Genomic DNA, 9667 nt, shown 5'->3' with positions numbered 1-9667 from the left:
TTTCTCTCCTAGTCCAACTAGGGAAGGGGGGAATCCTACTCCCGGTGGGAGTAGGACTCCTCCAGGCTGCGCCATAGAGGGCCGGCCCTCCCCCTCCTTCACTCCTTTATATACCGGGGAGGGGGGCACCCCATAGACACACAAGTTGACAGTTGTCTTAGCCGTGTGCGGTGCCCCCCTCCACATCATAATCCACCTCGGTCACATCGTTGCAGTGCTTAGGAGAAGCCCTGTTCCGGTAGCTTCATCATCACCGTCATCACGTCGTCGTGCTGACGAAGCTCTCCCTCGACACTCATCTGGATCAAGAGTTCTTGGGACGTCACCGAGCCGAACATGTGCGGATCACAGAGGTGCCGTACTTTTGGTGCTAGGATCGGTCGGATCGTGAAGACGTTCGACTACATCAATCGTGTTGTCATAACACTTCCGCTTACGGTCTATGAGGGTACGTGGACAACACTCTTCCCCTCTCGTTGCTATGCATCACCATGATAGATCTTGCGTGTGCGTAGGATTTTTTTTGAAATTACTGCGTTCCCCAACAGAAATACGAGGCTATAAGTAATCATGCATATAAGATCAAAAGACTCAAATAACTTTCTTGGATAAAAACATAGATCTGATCATAAACTCAAAGTTCATCGGATCCCAACAAACACACTACAAAAAGAGTTACATCAAATAGATCTCCAAGAGACCATTGCATTGAGAATCAAAAGAGAGAGGAAGCCATCTAGCTACTAACTATGGACATGTAGGTCTACAATGAACTACTCACGCATCATCGGAGAGGCACCAATGAGGATGATGAACCTCTCCGTGATGGTGTATAGATTGGATCTATGGTTTCTGGAACTTTCGGCGGCTGGAATTGTTTTTCATCGACTCCCTAGGGTTTCTGGAATATTGGGTATTTATAGAGCAAAGAGGCAGTGCGGGAGGCCACTGAGGTGAGCACAATCCACCAGGGCGCGCATGGGCCCCCAAGCGCGCCCAGGTGGGTTGTTCCCCCCTCGGGGCACCCCTCTGGTACTTCTTTGGCCCATCATGTGTCTTCTGGAGCAGAAAAATTCTCCAAAAAGTCTCGCTGCGTTTGAACTCCGTTTGGTATTGATTTTCTACAAAGTAAAAAACAAGCAAAAACAGCAACTGGCACTAGCATTGGGCACTGTGTCAATAGGTTAGCCCCAAAAAATGATATAAAGTTGCTACAAAATGATTGTAAAACATCCAAGAATGATAATATAATAACATGGAACAATCAAAAATTATAGATACATTGGAGACATATCAGTTAGTTCCATTCAAATCGTACCAAAACCATACAGAATTGTTGTAAACATGGCATGAATATTTCATAAATTATAGATATGTTGGAGACGTACCAACATCCGCAGCATGTTCTAGGTTTCCAAACCTGATGGTCTGTCCAGGAGGGAAGTTCTTGGTCTGGCCGAGGTGGCCAGTCGAATCGGCGAGCGTGACACCGAAGATAAAGAGTTGTCCAAGGAAAAAGGTCTTCCGACAATCGATGTTATCGTTGATCCGAAGGTGAGCCATCGAGCCGTTTTGACCATGCAACAAGACCTGTATGGGCCACCAATGTCGGGGTTGAATCCTGCGGATCTTGGGTAGGAGGTCATGAGTTGGTGATCTTAGCTAGATGGTAATAGGACAAATAGGGACACGATGTTTTAGCCAGGTTTGGGCCCTCTCGAAGAGGTAAAACCCTATGTCTTGCTTCTGTTGTATTGATTGTGGATGGAGTACAAAGCACAGGATGATCTACCTCGAGATCGTAAGTGATTGAATCTAACCCTAAGGTCTAAGCCCCTCGGCTTATATAGGCACTGGGGGTACCTAGGGTTACATGCAGATCAGTTACATCAAGGGATAAACATGTCGATGATTCAAATGTGTCTTGGAGTATGTCAAATATGGCCCACTTCTCGGTTATCTGGGGGACGACGTGATTAGCACCCCCATATCCAGAACACCATCACTATGCACAGCTCTACTTCATGTATGTTTACTCTGGCTACCATTAGATCAAGATGAAGAATCTGATCAAGAAAAAACATCATTCATCGCAAAATTTGGGTCATTTTGCTACATAACAATGCCCTTCGGGCTTAAGAACAGCGGAGCAACGTACCAACGCATGATGCAAAAATGTCTGCACAAACAGATCCGCATCAACGTTGAGGCATATGTTGACAATGTCATCATCAAATCCAGAAGTGAAGCCAACTTACTATCCGACCTCGAGCAGACCTTCTCAACCTGCGCCGCTTCAACAGGAAATTAAACCCCAGACAAGTGTGTATTTGGGGTCCCCTCGGGAAAGCTCCTCGACCTCATTATCTTCAAACGAGGCATCGAGGCTAAAATGAAAAATATCAAGGCAATAATCAAGCTTGAACCACCCAAGACAGTACGAGAGGTATAGAAACTTGCGGGGTGCATAGCATCCCTGAGCAGTTTCATCTGTTGGCTTGGGGGAAAAGCACTCCCTCTATAGCGCCTCCTGCGCAAGAATGGCAAGTTCCTGTTGCAATCCAACCCACTACTGGCATCGCTAGAGGAGGCCGAACCAATGCTGCTATACATATTCACCTCCACACAACATCGACCTCGAGCACTTGTTGTTGTAATTTGACGGCTCCACGTCCGTAAATGGCCAAGGAGCCGGGGTGGTCCTTATCTCCCAAGTGGCTACAGAATAAACTATGTTTTGCAAATGAAGTTCGCCGACTTCAACAACATCGCTGAATATGAAGCCCCCTGCATGGGCTTTGTATCACGGCCTCCATGGGAATTCGACGAATCATCTAGTGTGGCGATTCTGACCTGATTGTCCAGTAGGTCATGAAAACATTTGACACATGGACCCAAAGATGGGGGCCTATTGGTGCTGAGAGACTGCGTCACCAAGGTCACCAAGCCGTGCGCCTCCGAGGGGTTGTAGCGGCGGTGGCACACTATAGCCGCCTGCCCAAGGCTGCGCGACTGCGCCACCAACGAAGACTCCATGGCACCCGTCGGTCGCATGGTGATATCATACCGTGGCAAGTTGATGTCCACCTGATGTCATTGTTCTCGCACGGACGACACGCTGTCGATAAACCTCTTGCGGCTCCCCACACCGTCGAGCTCCACCTATCGTACCAGTCCTCGCATCCATTCTGCGGGTGGCCTCACCCCTATGGCGAGGTTCATTGCAGGGGTGGAGGTGAGTTAGTGGGAAAGGGGTCGCGGCATGCCGTCACCGAGGACGGTCCAGGTCTCATTAGTCGCTTAGGCAGCGCCACAAAAAACCATGATGCTGACGGCTTCCAAGATGAAGGTGGGCCTCCAAGTTGAAGGAGCACAACACGAGAAGACGCGACTCAGTTGTATTGTCAGTCGCGTGGCAGCAAAGACGAAGAGGCAACTAGAGGTCTATAAGAGATTTGAGAAGAAAAGGAAGGCGAGGAGGAAGAAGGAGGTCGAGGCCTCCGCACGCATGGGACATTATTAGTGGAGCCTCCTTATATCAAAAGGAGAAATATCTCACATTAGACTATCGGATTGCAGGTTTGAATGGATAGGATGATTTGGTTCTCCGTCCTCTTTTTCTTAAGGTTTGAATGGATAGGATGATTTGGTTCTCCGCCCTCTCTTTCTTATAGAACCAAATCATCAAATCATCCTATCCATTCAAACCTGCAATCTGATGGTCTACGTCGCTTCAAAAGACCAAACATGTTTTATGCTTTAATTACCCACCATGCAATTGGGTTACAATCCTCAAACACGTCCGGTCAAAATAAGCGCCCTCCCGCGACCACGCCCTCGGGCAGTTTGGCCCCTGCCCGACCTCTTCCCCCCACAAACTCCCCGCCAGCCACCGCCGCCTCCGTCTGCACGCCGCCGGACCGCCACGCCCACTCTCCAGCCGCCCGGTCCGGCCCCTCCCCGCCCCGTCCGCAACGTGCCGCGCCCAGACGAGCCGTCAGGGCCGCCAGCGCGCCGCCCGGTCCGCCGTCGCCACCATCCCTCCTCCACGCACTGCCGCCTCCACCGAGGAAGGGGTGCCCCGCGAAGGGGAAGTCCCTCCAGGGACGGCGCAGTCGGCGAGCGCCACGTAGGCGTCGGTGCGGACATGGGCGAGGGAGGTGGCCCTGTTGTGCGCGGCGGGGAGGCATATGCCGACCGCGTGTCTCCTCTCCGAAGGGGTGTGCCTGCATCCGATGGTGAGGGACCCTAGCTCCACACCCCTTTGTCGTTGATGAATGAAACCTGCAGGTACATCTCTTTCTTTCTCTGATCTACTTTTCCTCACAGTTCTGCCCCTTCTCTTGTCCAACTCATGATGCCTTCTCATGATTCCTTGTAGTAGGAGGGGGTCACATTGGATCCGAGTATGTGAGGGAGGAGCAAGAGCAACAGGAAATTGATAAAGCAAGATCACCCCCCCCCCCCCCCCCCCTCTTGTTAATTTGTGTTTCTGTTGCTGCGTGATGATATAATCTAAGTGATGAAACGTCAATGAAAGGGAGATTTCGCATCACAAAGCAAAAAAAATACCCGTCCTTCTATCATGACACACTGTTTGCATTTTACTTGCACATGCTGTAGGAATATAGACAGTATGCATCACAGGCTTATTGTGCTGATGTTCTCAATGGTATCCAAAATTTTCTTTGTAGAATCAAATAAGCAACGAAATATATTAATAAGTTTACAATTTAGCTGTGTACCACAAAGAATCATGGAAACCAAATTTCAGGTGTTTTGGATGTGTGTGTTTAGTTCGGAAGGCAATGGTTAACAAATGTGTGTTTTCAGATTTTTCAAATGAATTTCACCCTATGGCTAGACCGCTAGAGCATCTTCAATGAAATGCAAACCTGTTCATTTGTCTTTACCATTAATAGTTTAATACTCATGCTGAAATATTGAGGTCTTCTATTTACGTTTTGTGTGCTATGTTTTGCTCTCACTGTACTTCAGTAAGAATATTATTCAAATTGTTCACCACGATGTCCTATATTTCTATGCTTGCAGGTTTTCCACCGGGAGAACAATTTCTAGATGCTAAATTGAAATGTATTGTCCAGTGTCTTGTGATGTCATTCTTTCATTATTCAAGGTATGTGTCTCACAAGGAAATAGAAAATCCTGAATTTTGCATGTGTGATTGGTTCAACAACCTCAACCTCTGCACCTCACTGTCAACCACATGCAAGCTTCCTCCTTGCTTTAGGTGAGAGCATTTATTTCATCGCCTTTTTAGCTTGCTCAGATTGCATGTTTGATAGGTTTCCCCAACCCGGGTTAGGAACCCCTTTGATTTTGGTTCCTTGCTACAACTCTGTATGCAATTTTGTTTCTCTGTCACAGTTTGATCGATCCATTCTTAGCTACAAATGCTTATTTATAAACAGATGGATACAAGGTTCATTGTAGTCTTGCAGTTTGGAATACCAAAAAAAGCATTTGTTTGAGTGGTATAGCGTTTAGATGTCATTTTCTTGTTTGCTGTTTTTTATCGCCTTTTATTGTCGTGCTATGAGTTGATATGAATCAGCTAGCTATTGTCTAATTGTTGAAATACCACCCTTTCGAGCAGCCCTTGAACACAAAACAAGGAAACGAGGATATTTCGGAGTCCCAGTCTCACTGCCTTCATGGACGCTGGAGCCACTGCCACCTTTACTATGTGTGTGGTTAGGGTATAGATCAAACTACAATTCAACAATTGTCATCTACACCATCAGATCTCCGACTATAAAACTCCATGCTAATGTTCCATATTCCTTTTTTCTGCTAATTTTTAGAGTTTATCCTTCTATGAATTACCTAATTTCAGTCACAACTGACAAATATCAGTCTATTTGTTAACATCTCCATCTCCATCAAGGTTTATAAATTGACTTAAGAGTATGCATGTGCCCCTATCATTTTTTTGGTTCGTCAACAGATGAAGTAATCAACAGTTTGAATGAGGGATTAGGAGTACATCATCTAAAATATTTCTGTTCCCAGTTAAATGTGTACCGATAAATTTAACTATCAAAATCATTGTAGTGAGAAAAAATTATGTTCTTATTTGCAGGCATTGTGTGGCGATAAACACATGACCAGCAAGGGGCCCTGCCCCCCTCCAAATACTATGGATTTGTTCATAATAAACACATGAACAGTGCAGCATTTGACTTGTTTTCTGCTCCGACCGTCCCTCCCCAACATCCTAATCCCACTAATCCCGCCTCCGCCACTACAGGCATGCCGACCTTTTCTTAATTGCTATACTTTTGAGGACGCATCACTAAAAAAACTAAAAGAGGTACCACAAGTCTATAAAACCCTTATTACATTTTTGCATACATACAGAAGTGAAAAATAAAAGTGAATTTAGCTATATACTTTGAAAATTGTAGTGGTTTTGCATGTCTAATAAATTTTTTTGTTATGATATTATTTTGTTCACCGGTATTTAATCCTTGGGGATTTTTATCTTTCCCATTCAGAGTAGTCCAATTGATACTTCCGATGGACACACGACAGGTTGCTGATGATGTCGTCTAATCCATATTAGAAGGTTTAATAACTTACTTGAACACTAAAACTATATAATGGATGGTTCTAGATGGGGGCGAGGATCCTCTATTTCCTTTACCAAATGTAGTCGGTCGTAATCACATGTTGTCTGACCTTCTCTCTATGCTCTCTTCACCTTATTCTTTGCATCATTTCACCGGTACAAGTCATCAGATGGGTATTACTATTTCCAGTATGTTGTGTGTCGGTGGCCTGAAGCACAAGCTACTCACTATACTACTCCCTCCGTTCGGAATTACTTGTCTTAGATTTGTCTAGATACAGAGGTATCTAGCACTAAAATGAGTCTAGATACGTCTGTATCTAGACAAATCCAAGACAAGTAATTCGGAACGGAGGGAGTATATAGTATCGTGCTACAACTGTGAATTTTACAATCCTGGTATACCCTAATTTGAGGTGATTTATATGCCAGGTTATCCTAATCTTTATGTATCTGATGCTAAAACCATCATGCTTGCTTGCAGAGATTCAGTTAAGACTTAAATTAACAATTATGTATCTGAAGACTGACATTTGAAATTACAGGTTTCATGGCAATGATGGAGTGCTACCAAATTATGTTCCAAGAAAAATGATTTCGGCCTCAACTTGACTACATGTACGTGACTTGCAGTCAGTATGAAGTTCATTACACTACTAATATTAATTTCCTCATCTCCTTTATTTAGCTATTTGTCTATAGTCAACTCACATCACTCGACATCTACAGGCATGTTGAATTGTTGACCCGATTTGACGGACTATATAAGTGCTCTTCTCCTTGGGAATTTGAAAGCACAGCCCTTCTAAGCATAGCACAATATATAGGCTTATATATGTGGTGGCTATCATTGGTACAAGCATGTGTGCATTAGACCAGAAAAGGGGTAAGTTGCCTTTGATACTGATCTGGTACCCCCCCTATAAGCGTATGATATTAAATAGGTTTCTATTGATTCATCAACAGAGAATTTATGTCAATTGATTTAATGTCGATATAAGCTTTATGCAAGTTTGTTTTCTCGAGAGTGTGCAATCGGTACTATAGCTTCTTTATGCAAGTTTGTGATTTCTGAAGTAGTGGATCCTACCAGGTTTCAAACTCGCAGAGCATATTGAAGGTGGTACAAATCATTGCGGAGTGAATTACAAGTAGCTATATGTGGATTGGAATTTACTGAAGCTTTGCATATTCAAATTTTTAAGTCGAATGAGACGTGCATTGCACGTGCAAGCTTACTAGTGACTGCAAAAGTAAGGTGCGCATGGGAACGTACCTCGTTAAATCCCTGGATTACATGTGTCGGCTGCCTATTAATCCATTTAAGGCTCGAAAAAACTCAAAATGAAGACATAAATTAAATCTTTGCAGGTTTAGAGCCTGTTTGGTTAGAGGCCTCGTGAGTGTGCGTGAGAAAATAAGGTGCCTGGGTAACGCCCGTGATGAAGCAAAAAATTGTTTGGCCAGACTCGCGTGCCACCCGCGTGTTTATCTATTGTCTTTGCCAGACTGATGTGAGTTGACTGTTTAAAATATTTTCACAGAACAAATGTACAATTACTGGCCAGTTATTACTGCCAGGTTGTTGCTGTAGCACGCCAGACGCATGGAGAGGGACGCCTGGACTAGGCTAATGAGGTTGCCTGGGCTATCTCTTTTCAATTTCTTATTCCTAGTTGCCATGCTAATCACATGGCAGGGACGGCCAAGCCAGGCAGACATCTTTTTCTATGAGGACAGGAAGCAAACAGCTGTCACGTAGAACTCAGGGATCATCCAAGCCAGGCGTACAATGGCGTGGAAGGCATGTAAACACGCCCTTAGTCTTGTTAGTATAGTATAGCATAACATCCTTTCTAGCATAGTACTGCCTTTGTTTCTAAATTTAAGTCTTTTTAAAGATTTCACTATAAGCTATGTACAGATGTATATAGATGTATTTTAGTGTATTTTTTACGGGGACGTATTTTAGAGTGTAGATTCACTCATTTTGCTCTGTATGCAGTCTGCATTGGAATCTCTAAAATGACATATTTAGAAACAGAAGAAGTGTTATTTTAGCAGGACAAGCACGGCTCTTGGGTGTATATACACCCTATATGATTTTTTAAGTAATTATAAAAGGTAAAAAGGAAAGTTTTTTAAATAAACTTGACCTTTTATTGTACTCGTATAAAAAGTTTGGCCAAGGTATCTTAGGTGTAAAAGAATCAATACTATATGCAAGATAGTGCTCACACTTTTTGTCCTTGAAATTTTGTTATTTTTTACCCGGAAATCTTTTTCTTCATAGTTTTTTTATAAGAGTACAAGAGAAGGTCAAGTTCATTTCTTTTTTTTTTGAAATTTTGTCTCCCATATGAATATATATGTACCAGAGAGCCAAAGGGTATTTCCCTCTTTTACCGTGCATTATTTTAGTTGATGATGAAAAGGGAGGGACTTAGTAGCGCGTTCAGTAAAAGGGCACATTTGTATCACACCCATTAGAGATTGTAAACTACTAACCCGCAAAGGAAAAAAGAAGATTGTAAACTTTTTTTAGGGGAAGAAGATTGTAAACTACTAGAAATATCTTTACTAATCAAGTACAACTGCGAGTGCAGGTGGCACGTGTATACCGATAAAAACCACTGTCGTCCTCCAAAAATTTCACGGTCACTGCCCGGAATTCCCCTGCAGAGAATCGGAGATGGTTTACATGCCGTTTCAGTGAACAAATTGCCTGCCGTGTCGGTCGGTCCAGACCAAATATTCTTCCACGTTCCATCCTCCATTGAATATTAGCCCCCCGCAAAAAAAAGAATATTAGCTGCGCCGCGTGTGACCGGCAAAGCGCGGCCACGTTGATTAAACAATTGACGGTTGGTGCTGCCCCATACCCAGCGAGGCACCCACGTGTTAACCAGCTTAGAGCAACTCTAGCGGCAAAATTGATAAATTTAACCTATGGACGAAATCAAATTACAGAATGAACTGTCCGTGAAACTATTTCACGTGGCTGACTTTTTTGTGTGACGCCCGACACGAAGGCGTCACACTACACTGTGCAACGCCTCGCAGATAGGCGCTACA

At 44.1% G+C, this 9667-nt stretch overlaps 1 long non-coding RNA gene across 10 annotated transcripts; it reads left to right on the top strand.

Annotated features, from left to right (window-relative positions):
• Positions 1-4453: 4453 nt before the first annotated feature.
• LOC125551394 lies at positions 4454-8588 on the top strand. Of its 10 annotated transcripts, none has more exons than XR_007302542.1 (7): positions 4456-5137; positions 5618-5707; positions 6104-6334; positions 7138-7210; positions 7322-7478; positions 7686-7850; positions 7964-8588. It is a non-coding gene; the product is annotated as an uncharacterized LOC125551394 (long non-coding RNA). The 10 variants fall into 10 exon arrangements; XR_007302543.1 differs by having other exon boundaries at positions 5618-5720; XR_007302547.1 differs by having other exon boundaries at positions 4456-5251.
• The last annotated feature ends 1079 nt before the right edge of the window (positions 8589-9667 follow it).

This window comes from Triticum urartu, chromosome 1 (genome assembly GCF_003073215.2).
Source record: "Triticum urartu cultivar G1812 chromosome 1, Tu2.1, whole genome shotgun sequence".
Classification (NCBI taxonomy): Eukaryota; Viridiplantae; Streptophyta; class Magnoliopsida; order Poales; family Poaceae; genus Triticum; species Triticum urartu.
Note: the sequence above shows the minus strand (reverse complement) of the source record. Positions and strands in the feature narration are given on the sequence as shown.